The sequence below is a fragment of the Alosa sapidissima genome, chromosome 2 (genome assembly GCF_018492685.1).
Source record: "Alosa sapidissima isolate fAloSap1 chromosome 2, fAloSap1.pri, whole genome shotgun sequence".
Lineage (NCBI taxonomy): Eukaryota > Metazoa > Chordata > Actinopteri > Clupeiformes > Clupeidae > Alosa > Alosa sapidissima.
In genome coordinates this window covers 34,266,607-34,276,297 of record NC_055958.1, presented here as the reverse complement: position 1 = coordinate 34,276,297, position 9,691 = coordinate 34,266,607, and the positions used below count along the sequence as shown (strand labels likewise).

General features: G+C 42.5%; 1 pseudogene; it reads left to right on the top strand.

Annotated features, from left to right (window-relative positions):
• Nucleotides 1-1,527: 1,527 nt before the first annotated feature.
• LOC121693164 lies at nt 1,528-5,396 on the top strand (annotated as a pseudogene).
• The last annotated feature ends 4,295 nt before the right edge of the window (nt 5,397-9,691 follow it).

Sequence of the window (9,691 nt, the reverse complement as noted above, 5' to 3'; positions counted from 1 at the left end):
TCAGTAATTCACACCTGTGGTTAGTTGGTGTTTCAGGACTTCATCATCAGATGACCTGACTGAGGTTGGTGAGGCCCCAGCCTGTGCCCATCACATTTGTTGGATATGTTAGTGTACACAGTGACCAGTGACCATACTGCGCTGTGTCCAGGTGACCAGTGTCCATACTGCACTTTGTCCAGGTGAGCAGTGTCCATACTGCGCTGTGTCCAGGTGAGCAGTGTCCATACTGCGCTGTGTCCAGGTGAGCAGTGTCCATACTGCACTGTGTCCAGGTGAGCAGTGACCAGTGTCCATACTGCGCTGTGTCCAGGTGAGCAGTGTCCATACTGCGCTGTGTCCAGGTGACCAGTGTCCATTCTGCGCTGTGTCCAGGTGACCAGTGTCCATACTGCGCTGTGTCCAGGTGACCAATGACCAGTGTCCATACTGCACTGTGTCCAGGTGAGCAGTGACCAGTGTCCATACTGCACTGTGTCCAGGTGACCAGTGTCCATACTGCGCTGTGTCCAGGTGAGCAGTGACCATACTGCACTGTGTCCAGGTGACCAGTGTCCATACTGCACTGTGTCCAGGTGAGCAGTGTCCATACTGCGCTGTGTCCAGGTGAGCAGTGTCCATACTGCGCTGTGTCCAGGTAGCGCTGCCCCTCCTGACCCCCAGCTTCCTCTGTGTGTGTCCAGCTGGATGACCTTTGACCTGCAGGGCAGACCTGTGATGACCAGCATGCTGTGGGCCCTGCAGAGGGACTGGACAGTCAAAACTCTGCAGCTGACCTCTACAGACTCACACCTGGTCCCTCGTCGCTGCATCATATGCAAATAAAATGAGCCACATACACACTGATACAGCAGCCAGACTGAATGAATATTATTCTAAAATGGTTGTCGTGTGATTAAAAACCAGAAACAGTGTATGTTGTAACAGTCTGATAAACCATGTGCAATGTATACTTTAGCACGGTGTTCAGGCTTGTAAATGACTAAACTCCACAGATAATATGTATTCACTGATAGACAGCAGAACATGCAAAACACAGTTTCACTCTTCATATGAGGTTTAGTAGAATATGCATTCACATACACTTCAGGTGGATTGAGATCATTGTGTAAACAGCAGAGGAAAAGCATATTTTACTTGTTTGAATCTGTTGAAACATTCAGAGATGTAAAAGTAGAAAGTACTGCCAACACGGGTGATATCACAAATTAGCTGATCTACCTGGCTTAAGAGTTGTGCTAATTAGAATCAGCTGATTAAGTGAATGGTTTGAACAAACATGTGAAGCCAGACTTTTACACCTCAAACATTATAAATAGAAAGTACACCCATAATCAACCAAGAAGTTACCCATAATCCCTAATTGCTGCAGTGTAAAAAATAGAACTTGCCTTTTGTTCTGCCAAATACATTCACACATTCTGGTATTTTGAATTTAAATCTGGAAAAAAAGGAAATGCTGTGAGACCGACCAATCAGCTTCCTGCTCCTCTAGATCCCTCCCTCTAACTCTCGTTTCCTGAATGAGGAAGTGAAACTCAGGCACAGACTGCTGCTCTGCTCAACATTACTCCTGTAGAACTCGTCAGGCATGCGGACTTTTCTGGGGGAAATATCAAGGAAGAGTTACATTGCTTCTGTTCAGAACCTTACAGACATTTGGATAAGTTTGCAGATTGACAACTAAAACACAAACGGGACTCAGAGACTCAGTAGATTGATCAAACCTGTGAAAGTGAAAGTACAGATTGTCAACCAGTCATAACCAGAGGGAAACTTTTACTTGGATTGCATTTATTCTTTGAAAATGGCCTCTAAACTAGAAGAGGAGATATCTTGTCCTGTGTGCACGGAGATCTTCAAGGATCCTGTCATCCTGACCTGACAGTCACAGTGTGTGTAGAGTCTGTCTGCAGCAGTTCTGGGACACCAAAGGATCCAGAGAATGTCCGGTCTGCAGGAATACATCGCTGAAAGATTCTCCCCTCCCAAATCTGACTTTAAAGAACCTCTGTGAGGTTTACTTACAAGAGAGAGATCATACGGACGCACTCTGCAAAGAGCACAAAAGAAAACTGGAGCTCTTCTGCCAAGACAACAAACAGCTTGTGTGCCTGCTGTGTCTGTGCTCAAAATTACACAAACATCACAACTTCAGTCCTACTGTGGAAGCTGCCTGTGAGATGAAGGTAAGGCCTTTTGTATCAGTATAGCAGCACCTCCTTGCTTGTCCTTCTATAGAGAAGATACTGCTGCTCACTATAACTGTACACATACAAATTACACTTTACTGTTGAGCCCTAATGAAGCACTCACAGTTTTAACATTATGGGATGTGTGCACCTCAAGCCCATACTGTACATAGAAAAGTACATGTTTGTTATGCGTCTCACAGTATCCTTACAAACATGTGTGCACATACAGTATGTGATTAATAACATGCGGTTGTTGAGTTTGATAATGGAGTGAGTTTGCTAAAGTGATCCGTTCATTTCAGGAGGAGCTCAAGAACAAGCTGCAGCCTCTACAGGAGAAGCTGGAGGAGTTTGAGGAAGCTAAAGTGACCTGTGATGAAACAGCTGAGTATATTAAGGTCAGTGTTCTAGTGTCATATGAGTTCACTGTTTGTACACATCCAAGGATGCTTCTGGCAGTCATTTCATAATGCCATGACCTGGAGACCATATTGTCAGGTGACATATTGCTGGTGAATCATCAGGTGCTTTGTTTCCTACCTATCTGCCACCTCCCCCAATCATATGTAAGTCATATTAATCAATGATATTTTCTGTATTTTATCAATGTGTGAAACTTCACTCATGTAGCTGATGTAATTTGATTCAGACTCAAGCCCAGAACACAGAAAAGCAGATCAAGGAGGAGTTTGAGAAGCTTCACCAGTTTCTACAAGATGAAGAGGCAGCCAGGATTGCTGCACTGAGGGAGGAAGAGGAGCAGAAGAGTCAGATGATGAAGGAGAAGATTGAGAAGATGAGCAGAGAGATCTCATCTCTTTCAGACTCAATCAGAGACATAGAAGAGAAGATGGGAGCTGATGACATCACATTCCTGCAGGTAGGAACATCCACTGTCTGTAAGGGTGTTGGATCTGTCCAGTGATAATTTAACAATAGCACATGTGGCTGTAAGGGTGTTAGAGCTCTAACTCTAATACCAGTGATAATTTAACAATAGCACATCTGGCTGTTTTGTTGAGGTGACCTGCCCATGCCACCCACCCCATTGCATTATCCTGATGTGTGATGTCATCTTTGGTCTCATTCTGCTGGGTTTGTGTCAGTGGTCTCTGAGTGTGCTGTTGATATGGTGTGAGATGATTCTAGAGAGTAGAGCAGGAACACAATAAGATGGGAGAAGAGCAACACGCACACACACATCAGGTACAACCAGGAAGCTCATTTAGGCATGCTATGGCATAAGGCAGAACACTTCTACTGTAGTGTAGCTCTTTCGAGGCCAAGCCCTCGAGTGAGTCTGGTGATATCAGGCTGCTGTAGTTCTACTGTAGCCCCTGAGTGAGTCTGGTGATATCAGGCTGCTGTAGTTCTACTGTAGCCCCTGAGTGAGTCTGGTGATATCAGGCTGCTGTAGTTCTGTAGCCCCTGAGTGAGTCTGGTGATATCAGGCTGCTGTAGTTCTACTGGGACAACAGAAAGGGTTTTGAGTTTGGGGACGACAGACAGTCTCTGTTGGCAGCGTTTATGGATGTCAGTGGCGAGTTGATCAAAACTCTGTTTATTGTCCTAGGAAGTGGGGGGGGGGGGGGGGTTCTGATGAAGGAATAACCTTTCTCAGAAGGCACCTTAAATTAAAATCTTTTCGGTATTGTCAATTGGTCAGTCTCCTAAAAACAGTGCTATAGGAACATTCAAAATTGACAAAGATGTAGCAAAAGACCTTAGACCTTATTATAGCAACAACGTTTAACCTACTTTCTCTTTTCTTATTTTCCAGATCTACTAGAGCACAGTGGAAAGGTGAGTGATCTGCCTCCTGTCTCTCTCTCTTCTCTGTGGTTCTGAACCCAAACCCACAGCAGCACTGACTCCTGAATGTTATTCCAGAGCCCAGTGCACACTGCAGGATCCAGAGAGGGTTTCAGGAGCTCTGATCAATGTGGCAAAGCACCTGGGCAACCTGAAGTTCAGAGTCTGGGAGAAGATGCAGGAGACTGTTCAGTACAGTAAGTACACACACACACACACACCACACGAAGAGAAGATGCAGGAGATTGTTCAAAACAGTGAGTACACATTCTCTCTCACGCACGCACACACACACACGAAGAGAAGATGCAGGAGATTGTTCAGTACATTGAGTACACAGTGACACACACACACAAACATCACATGATAACTACAGTGCATGGTAGGCCTGATGGATGGATGGATGGATGATGGATGGATGGAGGGCATTCCCAGTTCAGTGGGAACATCTACTCCACATCTCTATGATCCCCCTCTCATAAAGAAGCTTGTACTCACACTCCCTACTAGAGATAATCAATTTCATGTAAGTTACAGAAATAAACTACAACTGCCCAGTTACAGGTGTCATTATACTTGGTACCAGCCCTATTGATAACGACCATCATTCACATCCTCATCACACATCACTCAGCCCTATTGATAATGACCATCATTCACATCCTCATCACACATCACTCAGTGTTCAGCTCATGTGTGTGTTCTTTCTCTCTGCAGCTCCTGTGACTCTGGATCCCAACACTGCACACCCACAACTCATCTTGTCTGAGGATCTGATCAGTGTGAGACGTGTTGATGAGAAGCAGCAGCTTCCTGATAACCCAGAGAGATTTGATTACTATGGCAATGTCCTGGGCTCTGAGGGCTTTAACTCAGGGACTCACTGCTGGGATGTGGAGGTTGGAGAGATCACAGAGTGGGATGTGGGTGTGAAGACAGCGTCGACCCAGAGGAAGGGACAATATGACTATGTGAGTGGAGTGTGGCGTGTGTGTCGTATAGATGGTAAATACAGGGCACGTGCTACTCCACAGTCTGACACTCTCCTCCCAGTGCAGCAGAAACTCCAGAGGATCAGAGTGCAGCTGGACTGGGACAGAGGAGAGCTGGCATTCTCTAACCCTGATAATAACATACACCTACACACTCTCACACACACTTTCACTGAGAGAGTGTTTCCATACTTTAACATTCCCTGTAATATCGCTCCTCTAAGGATCCTACCAGTGAAAGCCTCAATAACAGTAAAGCAGCATAGTTAGAGCCCATTCTGCCTCTTAACCAGAATCATTTAAAGCTGAACTATTGTGCTGGATGATTTAATAAATCAGTAACCACTACATGTATGTGATCATGTGACTTAATAAATCAGAAACCACTACCATGTGACTATGTAAGTTGCCCTTTTATTTGTTGTTTTGCTGTTTTTAGATTAGATTTCAACTTTGTCATTTAGCAGAGTACAGGTACAGAGCCAATGAAATGCAGTTGACATCCAACCAGAAGTGCAAAGAAGCATTAAATACCAAGTGCAGATAGAGTACATGGTTGTGTAGACAATAGAGATTAATTGCGATTGCCGAGTGTGGATTAACACGCTCTGGAAATTCACAATTTCGTTGCCGTTTTTTTTTTTTGTAAAAAAAAAAAAAAAACATCATCCAGTATTTCTTTCGAAATTGAAATGAAATTGTATGGACTGGACTATTTTTTTTTTTTTTTTTTTTTTTTTAAAACGGCAACGAAATTGTGAATTTCCAGAGCGTGTTACTCCACACTCGGCAATCGACTCCTACGGACTTCCCCCTAAAGACGCCAGCTGCAGCAGCAGCAACATTTCCGGAAACAACGTGATCTCACGAGATGGCGTAAATTATCGGTTGTAATGATTACAATTATAATTGTAATCATTACAACCGATTGACGTCTTACCTTGAAATTTCCCTCCAAGCTGGATGGAAGCTGGGTTGATATCTTTTTACTAGTTCGTCAAATGACACGCCGTAACAGGCCGTCATTGATCCACAATGGGCGTGAAAAGACACGCTAAAAGACTGAAGGCCGTTACATGACACGCTAAATTGCTTTAAAAGTGGCGTGCTATTTTACGCCATCTCGTGAGATCACGTTGCAACCGTTAGCCATGTGGCATTAGCCTATCGCTCATTTCAATTTGGGACCTTGCAGTCGGAATTGTCGTTTTAGTCAAAGCCTCTTGAAAGTCCAAAGTAGCCTGGGCTATTCGAGTGGTCACTACGAACTGCAGAGTAGGCCTACGACTTGAACCAGGGATCTTCGCAACACCCCGACAAGAGAAAGGGAAACATCTTGCCATGCTGCCAATCCATTCCGTCGTGCGCAACAAAGTAGTTTGAGCCGGTCCTATTTTGCTCAGGATCCGCGCTGCTTCATAGCAATTCCTCAAAGGGATTAATCCACAAGGGTACGATCCAGAGGAATCCAATGTAACTATCCAAGTGAATGTTCTGTTTAAAATGCTCCCGCCATGTCTCACATGGCCTCGGTAACAACTCTCCGATAGCGCTTCCTGTAATTAGCGCTCTCCTCCCGCAGGGTAGGCCAAGCAGCCTTTTATCGTCAGCTGACTGCGTGACGTTAACAACCCCAATTGCGTTTAAGCAACCCGGTTGGATAAGCCTAAAGTAATATATACATTTTTATTATAAAGAATATGGAGCGGTCCGCTACAATATACACAACGCCTATGCATATATACGTTGATTAACTATTGAACTATAAATTATGTTCTATTGATTAATAGTTAGTTAGAAAAACAATTACAATATTTGTTTTTCAGATGGCTATGATAAAGCTGGGTCGTAGTCTTTTATTTGGTAGTAAATAATTTGTAAACTATCTAAAAATGTACATTTTATAATTAATTGATGGGAAATGATTGCATCAAAACTTTCTTTTAATGGCTATTATGAAGTTACATCTAGTCTTTTATATTTTAATGAACAATTTGCAAATGATCTAAAAATGCTATATTACAAACTGATGGGATATATCTGGAGCAAACAATAAACACATTGGTGTTCATAGTTCAGCAAGTACTTAACATATGACTTTGCCAATTAAAGTCAAATATTGTTAAATGACAATAGTGATAATGAAAGCAATAACACTTTACATACACTGCAATTACAGATGCTTAACATATTGTAAAGCATTGTCACACATCACAATTGGCTTTAATATCAAGAGATATTTATTGAAATCAAAACTTCTGATCCATCAGAGCAGGGCAATAAGCAAATAAAAATCAAACAAAAAACATAATAGCTTAAAAGGCTATCAATCCTTCATTGCAACACCACAGCGTAAACAAAACAGGATGGTGGGGCGAGGGGCACTTACTTCTGCTGCCTCTTCAGACAATCAGACATACAGTGCATACAGTAAACATGAACGCAACATGAACGAACACTGCTTAAACATACGAGGGTTGTTGGCGGGGGGCTTACCCTCTTAATGTAGGGTATGAGATTGCCCTCATTTTTGAGTTTTGCTATCTCAGCTCTGACCTGTGTATCTTTCTCAATAAGGTCTTCACATTTACTTCAGACATTTGTCCACTTTTGTTGTAGCCTGCCAATAGCTCCTCAAATTTTTCTGGTGAAGCTATAGCCAACTCTGGGATAGCTGCTTTTGATCGAACGGTCAGCTCTGTAACACCAGCAATGGTACACGCTTCCCCAAGTTTTTTTCCATGGTTGTAAGCCCGCAGAACCTTCTTGTACCTTGCAACGATGTCTTTTGGACTGGAAGCTGCATCAGTAAGAAATAAAACAAATAGAGATTAACTGGACTGTGAGATGAGACAAAATATTGTTGACATTAACATGCATCACCCATAACTTGACCATGCCTAGGCTGGTTAAGAGTATTTTGGGTATTGGATATTTCAATGTGGTAATATGGTGGCAGCATGGAGGGGAGTGTCTCCAGGACGCTGGTTTCACTGTTAAGCCTTCATGAGGTGTCGTGGGCCTAACTTAACGAAACATCGGTGAATGAGGGTGCCCACTTAATAACCCCAATGACATGCCACATACTATATACTGCTGTTGGATGGGTCATTTGTCTTGTGTTTGTGACCATTTCTTGGTGGATTTGTGCGTGCTTTTTAAAGTTAATTTTGAGTAGGGGCTTCTTTACCTTGGATTTTGGCACAAGGGATTTTAACTTTAATCCTGTGTATTAATGTAATTGTTTTTGTAAACAGGAGCCCTCCTTTATGACTCACCTCTTTGTCCACATTCAGGTTTTGCGGACTTCTGTTCCTTCTTGTGCTTTTTGCGATGCCTTGTGAGGTCAAAAATATCCAGGCAATACTCAGGTGTGAGGAACCACTGCAGGTTTATTCACGATACCGGGAGCAGGTCACTAGCAACAGCATGTTCCAGTAACACAACTCAAAGTTCTCTAGGGCGAAGCCCCATCTTATACATGTTAATTACATTGGTAATACAAATCACATGAGTACAATCCTCATACATACAGAAATACAACAATACATACTGTATACACTTCTTGGACATAGCATGTGATCCATGCGCCATACAAGTCATGGGGCTACTCCAAGTAAGTAGATAATTGGTCCATACAATACATATACATCCTTCAGCATTCTCTTGCCATAGTCTAGTTCCTGTCGGGATATTCCTAATATTACTGCCTAAGGCAGAATACCCTTAACTCGTGACAAAAGGGGTCGCATGACCTTTATTAGAAAATCATGACATGGAGAGAACAAATGACAGACAAAGCAAAGTTGATGCACAGTATTGAATGTATAGAAAGCATACAAAGAATATATATAAGTAAATGAAATGTTAATCACTTCTATGTAATAAATGTAGATTAGTAATCCAAAATTTCTCCTTCATTTCCCCCCTTTGGGGCTTAAGGCCACAAAGAAATTTTAGCAATCAAAAAGAAAATAAAAAAGAAAAATCCAATTTCCAATAACATCATCCAAAAACATTTCCGGGTCATCATATCAGGGTAAAACTCATTTCACACTTCAGTATCATTCTATCAAATCTTTTGTCCAGTTCTATTTATCCAAACAGAATCCATTAATGTTAACATAATATTCAAGGACGAACCACCTAAAAATTGTTCTATCCCTGTCACACCTACTATGTTAAGGCAATCTTTACTAGTACACAGTCGAGATGCAGAGCATGCAGAATCGTAAGAAGTCCTGTAGGGAAAAACACGCATTTGAAAAGACTTTTCTTGGCACACCCAGCAGGTCTCATTCGTCCCTGCCACAGTTGTTCTAGCTTGGAAAGCCAGTTGACAGGCTTTATTAGAACCACAGATCTCCTCCTCCTCTGGAGAAGTGGGCATAATCAGTATGAACACGCAGAATAACAACACTAGCCCCATTCTACTTCCAGTTATAAAACAACAAACACTCTATTCTATCTTCAACAGCAGAGCTGGCTTGGGTTTTTAGGCCCTCCCCAGGTCACTGTCCAGCGATGATTAAATATCTAGCTAAACTGGAAATAAAACAGTGCTAGTTTAATGTATACTGATATCTTGTTTCTACTTTCAATATCCACCACTGATTTGGATGATGGATGGTTGAATCCACTAATTTTAATGGACACTGGTGTACCACACTAATTGATTTCCCTACCCTCAAA